General features: G+C 40.8%; 1 long non-coding RNA gene across 7 annotated transcripts in view; it reads right to left on the bottom strand.

The window, feature by feature from the left end:
• Positions 1-312: 312 nt before the first annotated feature.
• Positions 313-19,923, bottom strand: part of LOC106042989 (uncharacterized) — a 119,662-nt gene continuing 100,051 nt past the window's right edge. For 5 of the 7 annotated variants that reach the window (XR_010834722.1, XR_010834724.1, XR_010834718.1 and 2 more), the window contains one exon: positions 313-2,646. This is a non-coding gene — a long non-coding RNA (uncharacterized lncRNA). The remainder of the gene's footprint in view (positions 2,647-19,923) is intronic. The other 2 variants (XR_010834719.1, XR_010834721.1) reach the window with 2 other exon arrangements.

Genomic DNA, 19,923 nt, shown 5'->3' with positions numbered 1-19,923 from the left:
CTTGATGAATTATACCCAAAAAAAAACAAAACAAACAAAAAAAAACACAGAATAAGTATCAGACAAGTTTATTTCATTCACATGTGTGCAAAAGGATTGCCTAAGACACAGATGTCTCCTGCTTCCACCAGAGGCTGAAGTCAAGAAGTCCTTTGACCACCTATTAGTGGGGAAGCCTATTAACAGGCAGAGACTCCTAATAATGCACATTTGAAATGATATTTTAATATTAAAACAGGCGAGAGTACAGCATTTGGTAGCGCATAAAGTATTACAATGTTCCAGTCACCCACTGCCTGTACTCTTTGCTTTGTGGCCCGTTTTGGATGTGCATGCCTTGGCATAGTCCTCAAACAGTATTTTTGTCCATCAGTGAGATGCTAATCTTCTTATTAACATATTACTCCTAATATCAGAAGATAATGATGTTTCTAACATATCTAAATGTCCACATGGGAAAAATTACATGTGAAAAACTTGAATATTGAGCCCATAAATAAAATTAAACATGACGTCTTTTATTGCATTACAAACAAAATGGCAGTGATGCTGAATGTTTAGGTGTGTTTGAAGGCACCAGGATCCCATCATAACAGCTAGCATTGAAAATCTCAAGGTATATCCAAACGCTCCTTAAAATAAAAAGAACCAAACTGTTTCTGAGCCAGCTGAACCTGTTTCCTATTTTAACTTTGACCCTGTATAAAGCCTGCAGACCTTCCCAGACAAAGAATGATGATAGTCCCCACACGATACTGAAAGAAAAAAATCATGTAAAAAGTGGAGATAGAATTCAGGTGGTAGGCTCAGTTCGTTAAATCACTGCATTATGAATTTATGTAAACAGACATGCAGGCCCCAGGAGGTGCAGCAAGCAAAAATATGTTTTCCTGACAAAAGTGTAACCTCCTGATTTGTCTTTCCTTAAATATATCTGATCCAATGTGATCTATGGCACCTGCATAGCCCAGGTAGCACAGATAGGCACCGAGTCCATATTGCAAAACATGTTACACAAAGTTGTACAAGGCATAATTTTTAATTAACCTGGTTTATAATTTTAGTTGTTCACACTGGAGAAACTTAACAAGCAGATGAGCCGTTACCACACACCCACAGCTGTATGGTACCTTAGTGTAGCTACATGTCCTGACATCATTTACACAAACCTACGGTTGTCACTGCACTAACAAAACTGGTGCCAGCCCCTGCTGCCATCCTGCACACCCAGCCTGCTGACATGGCCCAGGCTCCAGGCCCCCTTCTTTTTTGTTCTTGTCCGTTCGTGTCATTTCTAGACTCCTGTTGTCCATTCGTGTCATTTCTAGCAAAGGAAGAGAAAAGACAGTGTGGCTAAGATTACTGGACCACAGCAAGCCTCCATTGATCTTTTCTCCTTTTTTCTTTACTTTCTACAAAGAAACCTTTAAAAAAAAAGCTATTGAAAGACTGGAAAGTGTTGAAGGACTAAAGCTTTGTGGTAGAACTTCTTCCAGCAAACTCCAGAACAAGGACAGTCAGAGCTTCCTCTATTTTACAGCTCTAGGTAAGTCCAGAAAAACCTACAGCCCCTTCAAATGATTAAAGCAATGATTATATCTCAAGTAAGTTTATTTTGGCGTTGATTGTTCACGCCATACAGTAGCTAATGGTTGCTCAAGTAACAGCTGATGGATGTACCTGAAGTCAGGACAAGCACAGCTCACCAGGGATGAGCTCTGCTAACACAACGCAGGCCAAGGTTGGCGCTTACAGCAGAATCTGTGAAGAGGAACCCCACATCCTTTTGAAGACACCCTTTAATTACTGTTGGGGTTAGATCATACTATTAATAATACGCCTAGGACGAGTTTGGTGGTACAAAGAAATGGACCTGTACCCATCCATGCATTTCAGCTGCGTTTTGTTGACTGACAGGTGCATCGAAGCCCAGTCAACGGAGTCAGCATTGGCTTTAAATGCCAGAAATGTAATAGTGAAGTTAAACTCCTGCGGCTCTTCAAAGGTGTTCAGACAGAGCAGACACCGTGGATGTGAAAGGAAGCAACACGCTGGGGGGGGGCTGTGCAAAGATTGGGTTTCACTCGCAAATTTGCAGGATTATTGATGTCTTCATCTTCGTGTACTTAAGGCAGAAGGTTGCCAACAACTGTATTTGATGGGCAAGGGAAATAATGAATTTCCTATCACAGACAGACATTATTTCTTGGATCTAATCTTCACTGATATTGGCAAAGAATTTTCATAGCCTCTTCATCTACTCATATTGAAGTCAGTTTTAAAATAATACAAAAAGATTTATTTTTATTGGAAGCTGCAAGGCAGGTTGTCAGCTCCAGTTTGCCCAGTGCTTGGGCAGTGATGGACACCCAGGAAAGGTGGAGCTCGGAGCCAAACCTCGGCAACCATATTCCACGCAGATGACGTCAAATACCTCCTCCTACGAGGCAAAGAAACATGCAAGGCTAGAAGTCCTGCACTAAACAAACTCGTCACCTCTACAACAGCCAGCACGAAGCGCTAACATGGCTACTGCACACGTACACAGTGCGGTGTGGAGGAGGTCTCAGTGCAATCACTTTCAAAACGCTGCGTAGAGCTGATAAGCAAGTGGATTTTCTGATTTTTTCAGGAAACTGAAAGCTCCTGCAAGAGAATGGGAAGGGTTAATGCTTGTTTCTGCTCAGATGTGTTACAAAAGCATTCGAAGCGACTGTTGCATGAAAGGAATGGAGGTGGTCTTTTTTTTTTTTTTTATTGAGAGCTGTTAAAACTAAAAATTCCCATATACTCTCACTTCCCTTTAGAGGTCTGCTGGGGTTGGCTTATTCCTCTGCTTTGATATGCAAATGGGCAGCTTGCTTTCCTGCGGGGGACACTGGAAGGCGGCCAAGGAACACAGAGGAGATGTCCTGTCAGGAGAGCAGCCCGGCCGCCTCCACTGCTCCTCGGGCAGCGCTGAGAGCCAAGTTTGTGTTTTGGCTTAAAAATAAAATACCTTTGTTAATAGTTTTTCCTTCCAATATAAATGTTTATATATTTACCCTGCTAGTCATCTCTGCTGGCCAATAGCAGGAAAACAACAGTTTAGCTGTTCCTTTTCGGGCGGTGTGTTACTAAACTTATATTCCTCTTTTGAAGATGCTATTTATGCTGCTCTTGGTTTATTTCAGAGAATACTGGTTATTTAAGTAGCATTTAAACTGTTCAAGTGCAATGAAGAGCTACGTTTTTAAGAGGTGATGAGTTTATTTCTCCTGGGTAGTTCTCATTAATTGTGTATCTGGCCCATTTTGTGGGGAAGATACAAAGAACATTTTATTTTTCATTTCCTTGTCCCTTTCAGCTCCACTCTTTCTTTCTTTTTTTTTCCCTGCCTTTTCTTTTCACTGACATAATGGAGTACCCATAAAAAAAGATTAAATGGTACCATAAAGTTTTATTAATGCCTTACATCATTGATATCTTCTCTGTATTGATAGTTCCACTTCCATTATTGCTACTTAGGCATTTAATTAGTGATTCATACAGTATGTTGTAAACTACAGTATTAGCGTTAACCATCTATATAAAAGCCCCCATTATGTAAAAACTCTTCCCAATATTGTAATTGGAGTATAGTTATCCACTTTAACTGACTTGAATTAGATTATTATAGATTAATTTATAAAAAGTTACTTGTAAAGGACATCGAAGATCATGGAATATTAAGAGTGGAACTTCATTACAATAAAATCGACTTCAAGAACAATGCCACCATCTGAGTTTTATATAAATCCATTACGATCGTCTTGTAATATGAAAAATAACTGTTTTGTCTGGCAATTCAGTGATACTTAGGATGGAAAGACAGACTTTAAAAAAGGAAGGGTGTGGAATTAAAGGGAGGATGCACACTTAAATCCTGCATAAAGTAGCAGAGAGAAACTTTGCTCTTTGCAGAGGGAACTTGGGTAATAGTATAAAATATAACAGATGTCCAACATGCAAGAAGTGCATAGAAAGCCATGTTATTTGGAGGATGAAAGTTAAATACTACAATCACTTAAGGTTAGTATGAACTTAGGTAAAAAGGAGTTATTCCATTTTTTGCCACAGTAATCAAGAACAGAGCTTAGACCGGCTCCTCAAAAAAAGTTGTTCAAAATGTTATCTGCTTTCTCTCTCCTATCATCACCTACATTGTTCCACTAGACTCATGAAATGACACATCCTGGAGCACAACTTTGCAGACCTGGCAAAGTTGCATCAAGCAAAGGCAACGTTGAGCTTGGGCCACAGCTTGACCCCCATGCAACGGAAGAAATCGTACAGCTGCTGTGGATGAGCTCTTCCCACGTGTAAACCCAACCTGCCATTGTGCTACTTCTAGGAACCACCAGGCCGCAGCAGCTCTTCCTACGCCCCAGCTCCTTACTCTGCTGTCTTTGCCAGGAGAGCAGGAGGGGAACAGTCACCCATCTGCTTTTCGCTGCTGAGGGATCCCTCTTAGCAAGGACGTTCTCAGAAAATCAGCTCTACTGGCTTCAGAGAGGCATGGCACCAACAAGCCCAGCTAAAATTTTTCAGTGGACCCTTAGAATTGTGTGGCTGCATTTAGCTGTGATCAGTCCAGGCTTCAGGATCTGCAGAGTTGTTTTTCCTCAGCAGTTTGGCCCTTTTCAAAATATCTTTTTCTTTTTTCTTCACCAATAACATATACAATAACATTCTCTGTCGTTTCCCAAGTTAATTTTTATGTGGTTGATTTGACTGACTGCTCAACACCTCCACGTTTCTGCCCGTCTTTCAAAGCAAGAGAGCCCTTTCCACATTTCAGATTCAGGGATAACAGACAAAATGCCATAGACTGCAGTGTTTGGGTAGGGTTAACAACACTGAACTTGCGAGCAGTCCACTTGCAGGGCCCTGGATAGCCTCACTGCATTTCATCTGGGAGGCAGGAGCTCCAGAAATCATTTCACGGAGTTAATCAAACAGCCTATCCAGCTCTACTACCACCTGTCGAGTACTATTTCACAGGCAGTGTCACTGGGAATAGTACAATAACAGCAAGGCTAATGATGTTTAGAAACGGTGCAGAGCTGGAAAATACCAGAGCTAGGGGGTGATGAACTGCTCACTCCATGGGCAAACTCAGGAGAGCTTCACATGGGTGGAGGCACAGGCAGCACTGACCTACACATCTGCACACATGCTCCCCAGCTGCTCTTTGACACATGCGATTCCTGTTGCTCATCTGTTGGGCATCTCTCATCTCTCTCAGATTTTTCACATGCACACCTTCTGCTTCCTTCAGGATTCTTTTCCTCTTATCCACAATTTGCTTCAGACCTCTTAGATTCCCTGTGAGGAGTCCAACTCCTTGGATCATTTGAATTAAATCCTCTACATTTTCTATACTTTCTGATCACCACCCCTGCATACCCAGCATGATGCTGCGGGTCAGTATGAAACATGATTCACATACACGTGATTCACCTACAACTTCGCCCAAACGTGCCAAGAGAGCCCTTTCCATCCTACCTCAACTCTCTTACTGATTACCCATTTCATACTCGGTCAGGACTATAGTTTTTACCTGTTTTAGTGCATCTCAGGAGATTAACACATAAAGGATGTTCAGTGATGACTCCATTCCCTGGTATAGAGAAACCTTCTACTCTAAGGCAAAGTCTGTCCTGTGGGACACAACTTCACTGGAGCCACTTCAGGATGGTGGGTCATGGACAAAAGCAACAAAAAGACCATAAAATACAAATACTCAGCATTTTAGAGTCATAGTACCAGATACGTTTCTTCTTCAACATCTGACATAGCTCAGAAACCAAAATTTTATTTTTATGAAACCAGTCTCAAATTCTTTCACATTCCCAGCTCCCTCTTTGCTCTGCATTTCCCTTTCCCTTTGACTACTTTGAAACCATATACTTTGGAAAAAATAAATCTGACTGTAATACAGAGAATACAACCTAGCTCTGCCCGTAGCAGTTCCACAATCTCTCTCTGGCCATAAATTTTGTGGGAGAGCAATAGAATGCAAAACACATTAGCAGTAATGCTCTGAAATCCCTGTGCTACAGGGTAAAAAGGAAACAACAGCACATTTACAATTTTGGCCAGCAAAGTACCAGCACTATTCATTGATCTCATTAAAGACCAATCTACATTCAGGGAAGAATAAGACTGATGAGATTTTAGACTCCTTAAACACAAAAAAGTTGCCAACTACATGCATGTTTAAACAGCCCAAATACAGGCATGAGAGTTTCTCTGCTCCTTTAGCCTAACGTTAATAATTACTCCACAACACAACCATAGCCTGCTTTCACTGAAAGAATTGGATATGAACCTGCTCTGCCACTTCAAAATTACCAGTGCTTATCCCAGGCCTCCCACTGCCCTCTCCCCTTTGGAAAATGATTTTGTTTCTCCATTCTCAAGTTTCCACACCTGAGAAGCGGAAACGAGAATACTTGCACATTTTTGAAGAGCAGAAATGTAAAACACTCCATTGGTGCAAGGTATTACTGTGTTGATGATGATGAAATAAGCTTTCATACATTGCTAAATTATTCAAGAACATCTACTATGGTTTCACCTCTGGCAATCCCAGAATGCATCTCATTGCCATTACTCTGCAGGGAACAGCGGTGTTGAGTAAATGACTATGAAACTCATATATTAACCTCACTTGGTGGCTGGAATATTCATTTCTTCTTGAGTCATTTTGAGCAAGAAAAGAAAATCTTCACTCTTAGAAATCATCTTTAGCTGACACATTAAGGAGCAGAGCTGAACAAATAATTTCTAGTGAATAATGTGATGAATTTATTTTCCTTTTCTCTGTCCCCAAGCGGACTGGGATTTCCTCAAATGTATTTGTTATTCAAATGTATTCAACAACTATCCTTCCCAGTGTTTTTCTTTTGTTTACTGTGCCTGAATGCACAAAATACCCTTCTTTCCTTTGGCTTTTGGTTGTGGAGTTTGGTGGTTTATTTATTTATTTATTTTTGGAGGTAGGAGGCTAGGTATTGCTTTCATTACTCACCCCAACGTATTTTAAGGGATGAGAAAACATCAGATTCGCAATCTCTTTACAAAAGAAACAGTCGTGATGTACGATGGATACGCATGCCTATGCCAAACGTGCTGCCCAGACCTAGCTGCTGGATCGGCCAAGTCATTTTTCATGATTGTGCAGTGCCCTCGATGGCTGGCATAGAGAGGAGCAGGTGAGACCCCACGCTTGGTAAACACGCTGTCCTTTAACTGTTACTCCAGCAAAATCCAACAGGCAGCATTTCAGCTGAGCCCCGCAACTCCAACCACCAAAGCACAGACACCGCGACAGAAGGAAAGGAACTGCCGAGCATTTTTTTTGCTGTTTGGACAGCCTCGTGATGTGTTAAAAGATGTCTTGTCAAGGATATTTTCAGTTTTCTCATTTTCTTCATTCCAAGCTACAGGGTTGGCACATTGTGGAGCCATCCTCATCTATCAGCAAAAACACAGCCTTGGCTGTTGTCCTTAATTCTGCTGCAAACCTGGCACAGGCTGTTTCCTTTATCCTTCCCCTAACTTTTCCTCGATAAAAGGTGGATGGCAACACTTCGAGAGATCTTTTCACCACCACCCCATCACAGGTATTATGGTCATTGCTAAATACGGACTTTGTTAAACGAAAGACTTCCACACAGTGAGAGCCCAGAGATTTATTTCTCATGTTCTGCGAGTAGATCAAAGATCTTGTATACTCATGCTTATAAAAATAAAAAGCCTGAGCATGCACCGCACACCTCAGCCTACTTCGTACCACCCAACTTTTCCCATGGTGGTTTTTCTCTGTACCAAGAGATATCTGCAGTAGTGCTGTGCTTTTTTACTGTGGGTCTGCTACTGAAGAGACAGGCTATACAAAGGGAAATAAAACTGAAAAAAATCAATAAACTGGGATTGCAGGCAATCTGCGATAGACTAGCACCCCCACTCCCTACCAGAAAACTGCCCGCTATCAGATTACTAAGCAAGGAGCAACCAGGAGAAATCATGTATTTGATAAAATCAAAAAAAAAAAAAATAAGGAAATTTTATTTCCCACAAAAATTGGGAAAAAAAAATCTTACATTGAAAAATCAATACATACCTACAGTTTAAATCAAAATAAGGCAGACAAATTTCAACACAAACTTAGAGGTCACTTCGTATAGAAAGCTGCTCCTGCTTTTAATTAAATCAGTAGAGCGACTCCGGAGCCAGCCCTGCCCGGCTGGGTAAGCGCTCGCAGCGCCCTTCAGCACCCACCCCAGGGCCGGGCAGCGTCTGCCACCCAGCAAAGGAGGCTCTCCTGCTTGGAGACGGACACAGAGATTTCAATAATTTAACTGCAATAACAAAGTGGTATTTCAGGTAGTCACTGACCTGCTCTGTATGCCTTCAAGCCCCAGTCTCCCTGCTCCAGCGCTGAACGAAAGGCCAGGCCCGAGGCCTACGCAAAGCCTTGCAGCCGCTGCAGTGGGAGCCAGGTCTGGGGCTGTGAAAGCAGGCATTTCATAAAAGCTATTTAATGCCAGCGTTTTGCCTTTCTAACCGTCCTTTCCTTTTGTTTCTTTAACTTCTATGCCATCGGTTAAGTTTACCCACGTGAGTTTTTGGCTTTGATCAGCCTATTTGTACCGGAGAAGCCATTCACAAATATCCAGGGGTCAGAAACAGGATTATGGCCATTGTGCCCCCGAAGCCTCAGTGCCCATCCACAATGTGCACCCGATAGCCATGTGAATAGCCTTATGAAACAGTTTTTACACTAAATTTTCAAAACCATTTTTCCTATCAAAATAAACAGCAACTCAAAGTGAAGCCTCTCCACCTTTCTTCCCAGCCTCCCATCTGAAAGCCCGGGGAGTGGGAAGGAAATGGTGTTTTCAGGGAGATCTGTTTCCCCCTGCCTCCGAGTTCATAAAAGAAGAATATTGTTTCATATTCTTCCAAATTTGCACTCCATTCCCCCACTCTCACCTTACCTTCTCTTCCTCCCTTTTCCTGAAGACTATTTTCTTTCTTCCTCACTGTTTTTCTTTCTTCTCGTCTTCTCCTAGCTCTGCTCCTCTTGTTTCACCATCTGGTTCTGTTCTCCTTATCAGCTCCTTTCCCTCTGCTGCAAACCCTCATTTTCCCCTGCTTACACCTTCCCCTTCTTTGTTTCTCCTTTGCCTTTCCACTCGCTCCCTTCCTGTCCTATAAAACCTCATGGGTTTTAAAGCGAAACACAGGCAGGGCCAGCATTCCCTTCCTGCCTGCCACGAATCCAGCATTTTGAGAGTTCTCACTTCTGCTGGTGGCTCGACAACTTTCCAGCTTGCCGTTCGATCAGACTGGAGTGGCACAGAGACAAACGCACAACTGAAAAACCATCAGCCCCAGCCAGAAAATTACCCTACAAGATGAAAGTCACAGATCACACTTTTTTTTTAGTTGTTGTTGTTGTTTTGTGTGTTTTTTTTTTTTTGTTTTTCATTTTAGGACTTGCTTTTTTTCCCCTTTAATTTCTTTGCCATTTTCTGTCCCTCTAAGATTTGAGTTAGACTTTAATATACAGTTTAAAAAAGTCTTATGAACCTTTATGCATATTCAATGCTGAAGCAACAAGTAACTAAATTGGTATCCTTTTTGTGCTATTATCATGTGAATCTGTTCCTGAATGCTAACAAGCAGGTCTTTATATACTCCGTCCACTTGATAATAGACTAATAATCTTATCATGATGTTTTCTTGAACTTGAACTACGTGTACAAAGTTAAGAATGAAAATATGGGAAATGACTAAATTATATAACGTTGCAGAGATATTGCAAGGAATTTCTTATATTTTGCAGCGAAATATTGCCAATTATTGTAGCTGTCAATTTAACAATAGGCTTATTCACTATGGTGTTTGATTAATGTGAAATTATTCAGTTGGCTACCTTGTAGTTGGCCTATTTTTGTGTCCAATTAGTATGCTAATAATGGTAATTATGTTCTATACTGCATGTCTCATCACCTAGAGGGTTTTTAAAATGATAAAATAATGAGAATAAACAAGCTGATGCTGACATTCACTGGGCCATTCTAATTACTTACTGAGAGCACACTAGGGAATCAACACTCAACCAAAGAAAATGATTCTTGCTTACTTTGTTAAAACTACTCTTTTCAAAGAGCATTAATAGTTTGCTGCTGTTTTCTTTATTACAAGGGACCACACTATTTTCCCTTTTATTTGCCCTGTTAATATACAGTACCAGGAAAAAAAAAAAAGATAATCAAATTATGTTTGACTGAAGCGATAACTGTTTGCAGGAGGTGTCAGAAAAACAAATAACTGTAATTGCCGAATTATACACCTTTGTAATGGCTACCATTTATTTCTTCGCTGTGCGATAAACATACCATCACCTTTCCCACCAAGACAACATGGCATTTGTTCAGCGTGGTGGTGTTGCCACGCGATGGAAAACTGCCAGCAGCGTGCAGTAGGGTGGACTCCCCCTGCCAGCGCTGCCAAACCCATGGCCCCCGTCAGCCTGCAGTGCAGGGGCTGGTCCTCCCTGCCCATCAGCCTCCTCCTGCACTTACAGAGCCGGCGGGTTTGGCTTTCCGAGTGTTGGATGTTTGCAAAGATTAGCCCCTACAAAACCTATTTTCTGATGAAAGCTTTTGTAATGTGTACGAGGCATTATCATAATCAATAAATAATAGCATATCCACTTGTTTATACTAGCAGCTGGTTTTAAAACATTGTCTGGCATCTGTGTGTAAACATGCACACTCTAGAAATATATACACAGGCTTTAAAAAGCCACGCATTTCTAAGTCTTCCCTTGTTCAGCAGTAACAGTGTGTCTACTCGCTGGCTGGCTGAGAAAAGTTCACTGAGGACAGGGCTCACGAGAGACATCTGTTTCAGTAACACCAGAATAAAGAGTCAAGATTTTCCAGTTTCAGCACAAAGAAAAAAAGTTCAAAACAAAGGGTAAAACTGAACAGAGCATCCAGGAATTTTAAATCCTTGTATAACAATTCAGGATTTATGCGCAGCTTAAATTTTTTGTAGAACAAAAAGTTGGGTGACAACATAATAAAGAAAAAAAATATTTTAAAAATTACTCTTACAAGTACTAAGGAAGCTGTACATAAAATGGGGATAGAGGAATGCAAGGAAGTTGCACACCTGATGCAGACAGGCAGACCCCAGTTTGACAGGTATTCCCTTAACCCTCAGCAAATTAACTGGATATGAAGAAGTTGGATGCTGGAAAACCTCTGTGCTTTGGAATTCAGGCTGCCTTAGGAAGCCCGTTTAAAACTGTGAGCTGTGATTAAAAAGATTGTTTGAACATAAATCCCTACTAAGACAATATAAAGAAAGAGATAATATAAACAATATCGTATATTTATACTGATGCTAATATTTTACTACACATACTAGTAAGCTTTAAGACAATCGATCATAAACCGAGCTGAGGGTGGTGGTTGTAAACACTGTTTGCCAATACGGAGCAGGGGCTGTTTTTAATAAAGGATGTAATACGTGACATGTTAACAGGGAGTCATTTGTGCGCCGTATATTGGTTACTCCTTTCCTGTCATTTTGAATTATGTCTCAATATATCTTACTTGCTAAAGCAACTGTAACTACTGGCGAACAAAAAGTTACTATAATCTGGGAAAAAATAATAAAAAATAATTGGGAGATAAGGTATTCCAAAATATTTTTTCTTTGCACAATACCAAATACATGTTCAACTTAGAAATGTAGTTGCAGTACTAAACAGAAAATCTTTGTATGTGGTTTTTCTCCTTCTCCACCTCCTCTCACCCTGGCAGGAAAATTATACCCTTGTCTCATGTAATAGGAGCTTAAATTATTTTGGTGAATAATCTCCAATATTTGTTTTCCACGCCACAGTACTTGTGTGCATGCAGAAAGGCTGCATGCAGCCAGATGCATGTTCAAAGATTTGCAGGAACGTTTTGAGTTGCTGTTGGAAATGGACTCCGCAGCCTTTTGACAGCTATGTGAAATCTTCCTGACAATTGCTAATTATTTTGGACATTATTTTTATTTCAGAATAACAAGCCAATGAAGGAAAAACTCTGCAAGTTTATTTGAACTCAGCAGTTATTTGTGCCTTTCGTCCATTAGAGAGATTACTAGCAGTACGTATGCCACAACTGCTAAAGAATTATCACTTTAATCAATTCTTGAGAGAGAGAAATTCAGAGCGACAGCTTCACTCTGAAGTGTGCTGGAAGTGCTTAGTGCAGTTTAAGAGACTCACCAATGCCTAAGATAAATGCTGCAGCTGAGGTAGCAAATATATTCCATGCTCTGAAACTGTTTTTAAAAGCAAGACTGAATGAGCAAGGAGCTAATTTTAAAGGGAAAGCTAGTAGCCCAGGAGCCAATAATTAACTACTGTACAAAGGTAATCCAGATCAACTCATCTGTAAATCCTGTAACTTTTAGTAAGAGCGCAGGTTGTTGGTTTTTTGTTTGTTTAAATAAACTACAAATTATGCCAAGCTGCACATACCTTCTACTTCATAACTTCAGCAATTAATCTTTCACAGTAAATTTCAGGGCAATATCTTTGATTTAGTGCATAACTTAATGTAATATATATCACTAGTTTTGTGAGCTCTGGCCAAATTAATCACCCATCAGGAAGCACAAAAAGGTGCATTCAAGTAATAATAAATATGAATATGAGTATTAGTATCCATGCTAACGTGTATTTATGTTATTTATACAAACATTCATACAGTATTCACACCTGGGGCAGGGAGGGGAAGAGCACAACAAAATACTGCTCCAGACTTGTTAAAGTTTCCAGATTTAACTGAAAAGGTGCACTATTATTGATTTTTAGGTATCCTGTATTACACACCTTCATATGTCATTGAAAGCCACAGAATAAGAAAGCTGATTACTTCTATAGATACAGTTACGTTGGAATCTGATAAAAACCTGCAGAAAGTGTGAATTTAGGAGCTCTGATTCTTCAGATCTTAGCAACTACAAATGCAAAAATTGATTTGCAGAGTCCCGACTGACATCGGCTGCTGCTGTAAATTGGGAGGTTTCTAACATTAGGTGGCAAAAATGGTTGATATTTCTCACAGCTGCATTACTGATCACTATTTGTTGAAATTTTTCTAGAGGAAAACTGCTTGTTTTGTCTTGTACCATGAGAGTTAGGAAAAATATTTGCCTCTTGCTGTTTTCTGAGCACTGCTCTGCCTGATGAATTATCCAGGAGGCATATTTTCCATTTGTTACCCAAGGGTGAGGTGTTTTGTTTGGTTGGTTTTTGTTTGTTGGTTTTGTTGTTCTAGTTCAGTGTGGAGGTTGGTTTTGTTTTTTAAGATCTGCATTGCTATTATCTGCTGAACTTTTAGTACCTTTATTTTTTTTTTTAGTACTTTTGCAACTAAGATGAGCACCTACACACCCTCCTAAAAGTTTGCTCACTGTTAACGATTTCCCCCAAGTAAAAAATTAGCAGATTCCAGGGAAAAAAAAAAAAAAGAAAAAGGGAAAAAGTTCAGGAAGCTACATAAATCTGGACAGACTTTTCTAGCAGGTCAGTCAGCAGCTGATTGTGTTAAAAAATGAAACGATTTAACTAATGCTTACCAGGATAAGGTATGCACAGCTAGCTCCAAGATTAGGGAAGCCTGACTTATGCAAACAGTCACCTGGTAAAGTCCCACTGCCACGCATCTGGAAGTCAATTCTCTCTAGGAGAAATATATTGGGTTAAATTAAGGCTTCTTGCTCTTAGTGAACACCTCTGTTGGAGACAGCGTACAGCTTCCAAATTTAACATCCTCTCAACTTCCCCCTAAGTTGAACGGAGATATTACAACAGAGATACTTTCTACGTAGCAAGTAGGGGACAGTTTTCTTTGGATTTTCTGCTCACACTCTGCACATATAGAGACCAAAACCAAAGGCAGAGATAAGCCCTTTTAAAAAAAGGCAGAGTTTGACTAAAGCAGGACAATGAACTAGAGAAGTGATGTGACCTTCATCCCCTTCAACCACTGTCCCACACTGAAAGCACTCAATCACACAGCCATTTATATTTTATGTGATTGTTAAGGCTGGCCTCTCATGTATTTTTGCACTCTAACATCTGATTTCCCAGCACATGACATCAGCAAGAAGTGGAATAGATAAGTATCTTCCACCAAAACATAGTTCAGCGACCTAAATTACATATTCAGCAGTGGGAACATCGCAAGCCCTAAATCTCACAATCATCTCTCCAGGATCAAAGACTGCTTCTGCTACAGCAGCACTTTTTGGATAAAGAACAATTCCTTCCTGAGCTCAGACTCGCTCCTCCACTTCCCAAGATCAGCCATAGCAACATAGTCAAAAAGGCAGCCCAGAAACAAATAAATTATACAGGAGTCATCAGTTAAAGTAGATTACAAGCCACCTTTGGATGTTTCTTTGTGCAAGAGTAATGCAAACAACAGGACAGTATATTCCTTCTCTGAGCAGCTGCTTTTAGAATGGTAATTAAGTCATAAATACACTTTTCTATGTGTATTTAGAATACACTTTTGCAAACTGCAGGGCAAACGTATATTCATTCCTGATTTGTCTGCACCTATAGTGCTCGCTTCCAGAAGCGCAGCATATTATTACAGTTAATCACTTCATTATTAGCTAGCATTGGGGTTTTCTCTTTTCAAGTCTGAAGAGGTAATGCATTAGAAGTAACATTTTTCAATGGACGTGAAAGCCTTAAGCTGCCGGCTTCCATTGGCATCTCTTTGATATTCAGCTACCGCACTTAGGATTTCCTTTAAACAGCTTGGACTCGATGCCTCGACACTTCTGCAACGAGCCAGCGATGAAGAAGGGCTGGACGGGGTGCGGTTCGTCCCCAGCTGAGCCAGGTCTGCCACTGCCGCCCGCCACCAGGCTTGGGGGTACAGCTCCATTCCCCGTCCCCCAGGTCAGCAAAACAAACCAAGGGATGTGGGTCCCTCCCAGACCGCTACCCTGTGATGGAGTCCCAGACAGCTTTTTTTCTTCTGCACAGGCATGATACGCACAGCGGCAGACCCCCAGTTAATCCCCTGCCTCTCCTTGGCTTGAGCCAAACACCTTTGCGTTTACAGCTGTGGAAAGGCACTCCAAAAGATCAGCGGTGACACTGGCAGAGTCAGAGGCACTTTTTCCATTTTCATCACACCAGCATAAGCAATGATGGAAGGCAGTAAAAGCCAAGTCAGTGCGTCTGAATGCTGGGAGATCGACCATCTGACATGGCACACAGGCTGAGGACAAAAGCTTGACAAGGAACCTAGACAGAGAGCAATAATTCTTTTATTTTATTTTATTGAAGTCTTGTTTTTAAGACCCTTCTGCATCCTTGCATGTTTCATTTTGTTTTTACCTTGTAAGGAAACGTGTCCTTTACTAGGAAGTCTCCCATACTTCTGCTTAGCTATGAAACCCAAATACCCTTTTCCCTCCCTCCCCCTAATTGGTGGTAATTAATTACATAGTTAAAACACAACTGCCATTCCTTTGCTGGAAACAATCAGCGATTTCTCCTACCCAGTGCTACTCATGTGCATTACTTCAGTGCCAAAAGCTCAAAGCTACTCTTGGCTGGGCAGCCGCCTGCTCGGGGAAGCGCCGGTCCCCGCAGCACACCGCGCTTCCCTGCCAAAGCAACTGGGGCCAGGGAGGGAGGACCCAGGCGCTCAGAGCCTGGGCCTGCACATGCCACTGGAAATAGAAAATAAAACGTTGCAGCCATTAGTGAGTTGTCATTAATTGTTCTCCTGGTGAATGAATGAATGAGCATCTTTGAGGGAAGAATTCCCATCTTCTCCCAGTAATAATTATTTCTGCCTGCCTGCCACATCTCAAACCAAGAAATTCACGTGCAGGGAAACAAATCCCTATTTTATTTTGAGTCTTATTTAGTTCTGTATGGCACTTGAAGTACGTGCCGTGGAAGTGGGTTAGATGAGAACTGCCAACGGTTTTACTCCCTGGCATTTGTCTCACACAGGCCTCCTAGCACACCGTAAGCACTTGGATAAAGCCTTTTTGCGTAGTGAGAGAAAGCTTCACAGCACTGACTGCCCTCAGACCCCACAGACACTCCCTGTCCAATCTAAAGCAACCTTAAACAGAAGAAGAGATCGTGCAGCAACACAAAAGCAAAACAAAATTTCCCAGAGACAGCAATTTAACCTCAGAATGGGGAGGAGTAAAGAAAATAGACCCTGGGGCTCCTCCTTGGCAGTGTATCTCCTATTTTTAGGTGCGGGCTTACAAGGGGTTCTGTTCAGGCAGGAGCCCTCGTTGAGGATTTCAGCACTGCCGGACACACACCTGGGCTTTTCATGAGGATGTCCAGTTTCTTCTCCTTTCCCTCCATGGAAGAACTACAACCAAAGACAAATTCCCCTCTGCCCAGCTCCACTTTGATATTGGAGATATCTGTATCTCCAGACTTAGAGGCAAGATAAAGACCTTGCTTGGGTTGGGAGAAACCTTATCCTAAAGATTTGGCCTTATTTAATTGCACTCTGTGCCCCAGTAGATCAGCATTGGATTGTGTTTGATGCAGAATAGTTGCAACAAAAACCATACTCAAATCTCTGCCAAAACTCATGTGTTTTGTCTTGTGATAGCTGCACTCTGGCACCTGGAGGCAGAGAGTGATGGGATCACTCTTGAATCCCTCGGGAAAGCTGCCCTGCACCCTTCACACCATATGCAGTATATATGGCACAGAGTGATGACCGTTTGGGAGTCCCACAGCTATTTCCATCACCCACGTTTTTACAGTCTCTTGCTCTCTGGTCCCAGGAGACAATATCCCCCAATATCCCTGCCAGTTCAAAAGCTGCTGCCGCCTTAGTAAATTCTACACTCTCACAGCTGGCCAAGGCAGCACACACATCTGAAGGATGCATGTGTACAGCTATATTGAATATTGATCTATGCATACTCTGCTGGTAATAAACCCCATCCTATGTAGTTGAAAAATCCAAACCATGCACCCTTTCCATGCAGGCTCAAGGACAGAGAGGCCTGATTGCCTCTGCATACATGAAATCTCTTCCTGGGCATCCTGAAAGAGTTAAACAGGGTGCAAAACGTGGTCTCAGAGACAAAGAACAATTTAGGACATCTTTAAAAGCTATAATAGGAACTGTTATGTGTTGTGCTATGTATCCCCAAAATTTAAAGTGTATGTGCAAATTAAACGTTTAAAAAAAAATCACCAAGAATGCTTTAGGTACTAACTGAAGAAAAAGAATACTTAAAAGTCAGAAGTTTATATGAGAAACTACCAAAAAGAGAAATATCAAATGTTTTGACTTGCACATTTATGAAGAGACCACCATAAGCATATGCTGATGCTCTGAGCCTAAAGGAAACGAGTCTTTTATATCAGTTATGCCTCTGTAGTTCAGAAGTTACCTGATAACTAACCCTTCCCAATTGTCATTTCTTTGCCCTGTGAAACAGTACAAATAAATGAAAAGAAAAGGATTGACCAACTTCAGTCTCTTATCAAAGGGTAATGGATGTGGTGCCTTAGGTGTCACTTTGATGCCATTTTTCATCAAAAATAGTAAATTATGCAAAAAACTGTAAACGCGCTTGTTACTGCAGGGGGTTTTATACCTGAAAAGGTTGAAGATCCTGAAGTCTTGAGAGCTCTTGCAAGTAAATTAAGACATTTGTTTCCATACTGACAAACTCCAAGCATATAATTTACATACTTTACTAGTAAAAAGAAAGAAGTATTTTCTTTTCTGTCCCCACTGCAGTATGAAGTATTTTGTTTCATTTTGACCCCTTGAACCTTAGTACCGCTTGCACATCTACAAAAATACAGAGAAGGACCCCAGGAATGAGGCTAGCTAGAAAAAACATGGGTTTTCTTGAATTGCTTCTCTTTTTCTTTGGGTCTCTCACAGGAAACGCCCGAGAACACACCAAATATATCCCTGCAAAAGGACTCCCGTTGACTTGCGTTTCAAATTCATGCGTTACCAACACAACACCATTACTACTGAATTATCGTTCGGTTGCCAATAAATTAGATGAAACTTCCATTTCCCAAATCCACTACATCCAATTCCTTTCAAGAAATAACAGACTACATAACATCCACTTTCTTCTTACAACAGCAGAGATTGGCTGGCAGCTCCCAAGAAACCAGGCTTCTGGTCAGAATAGATTTCCCCAGGAAATACAAAAATAAAATTACAAAAAATATTGCAAGTAACTATATAAAACAAGGGAAAAAAGTACACTGAAATAAAAACATAACGATCATAGTTAAGTAAACTTATAAAATGAATACGGGCAAAATATAAGAGCAAACCCAATAACCAGTTCTTGATCTCACCGCATATCCAGAAAATAGAACCCAAATTATTTCTATGAGATTTAATTTCTCAAACTACTGCTCTGAAATAGACTATCACTATGCTATGCTTTCCCGCACATGATCAGACATATTGAAAATACGGATTATGTACATGAACTTAACATACGAACAGAAAAAGGGAGCAGAAAAAAACAAGAGACTCAAACACTTTGATGTTTAGCATTCAGCTGCAGTGAGCAATGGCTGATAGAGCAAGGAACTAGACATCCAGTTCTGTTTCATTAATATTAAACTTGTTCTACTAGGAAAAAAAAGCAAGCAACATGAAAACCCTTCATTTTAATTAGCTTTGATGGCATTGCAAAAGGTTTAAACTCCAACAATGCTTTGGTCCCTCATCCTTTGTGGTCCAGATCCTACAAGTCCAGAATAGTTCAGCAAAGCAGCCAAGGAAGAGGAACTGGGGACTTCCCCAGGCACCCCATCAGCCTGCATATTATGTTCATAGACAGCTCTGTGTATGAGAAATTTTATATTCTGTGTTTCAGAATTGTTATATTTGTGCATTTCCTCAGTGCTTTTAACACACAGACCCTGCTGAAAGGGCCCATTCCCTTGGAAACTGGGATGCCCTTTGCACATACCAGCAGTGCTCCCCAGCCCAGCTGCCCAGCAACATCTCAATGCCTTCATCTCCACTTCTTGGCATTTTGCCTTTTGGTCAGCCAGAGGATGGGAGAAACCATGAACTTGGCACAGCCACAGCGTTTGACATTTTTTGAAGCAGAACATCAAAAACAACCTTACAGGGAGCAGAATCGGTTCTGGTGAGAATAAGAAACTAACTACTGAGTAACACCCTCCTGCCTTTTCTGAGAAACTATAAAAACAAGAAAAAAACAAATGCTGGGAAGAGCACGCAGAAAAACAGGATGCCTAATTCTTCCATTAAACCACCGTGCTTAGGTTCAGGTCAGCCTCCCATGGCAGTACACGATGATGGAACAAGTTGACCTTCTCTGGCATAGACATGATTTCTCAAGCAAATTAACCTTTTTCTCACCTACAGACAGAACAACAAAAACAAAACAAACAGCCCATAAATCAACCAGTAAACCTGTTATTTTAGAAAAGACAGAGTAGTGAAGTAAATTCTTCCAATATGCCCTTACATCATTCATACAGACAGAAAAACAATTACAAAGCAAATCAGATCCTTTCTTTAATTGATTGCACTCAGAAGTTCTTTGCTCAAGAAGAGAAGATGCCAAAAAAAAAAAAGCAAGAATCAACATGTATTTCAATTCTGGACATCAGTGAAAATGCAACTGTCTCTGGATATTACTTTTCTTCCCAGCAGTCTGTACTATATGAAAAATATTAAAGCCTTCTGTTAATTTTTTCAAAAATTAAACTTCTAAATACTGAGCCTTAGACTATTATATATAAATAAGAGATCATTAAAAGAGAACAAAACCGTAGACATTTGG

The sequence above is a fragment of the Anser cygnoides genome, chromosome 13 (genome assembly GCF_040182565.1).
Source record: "Anser cygnoides isolate HZ-2024a breed goose chromosome 13, Taihu_goose_T2T_genome, whole genome shotgun sequence".
In the NCBI taxonomy this organism is placed as follows: domain Eukaryota; kingdom Metazoa; phylum Chordata; class Aves; order Anseriformes; family Anatidae; genus Anser; species Anser cygnoides.
This window is presented reverse-complemented; position numbering and strand designations above follow the sequence as displayed.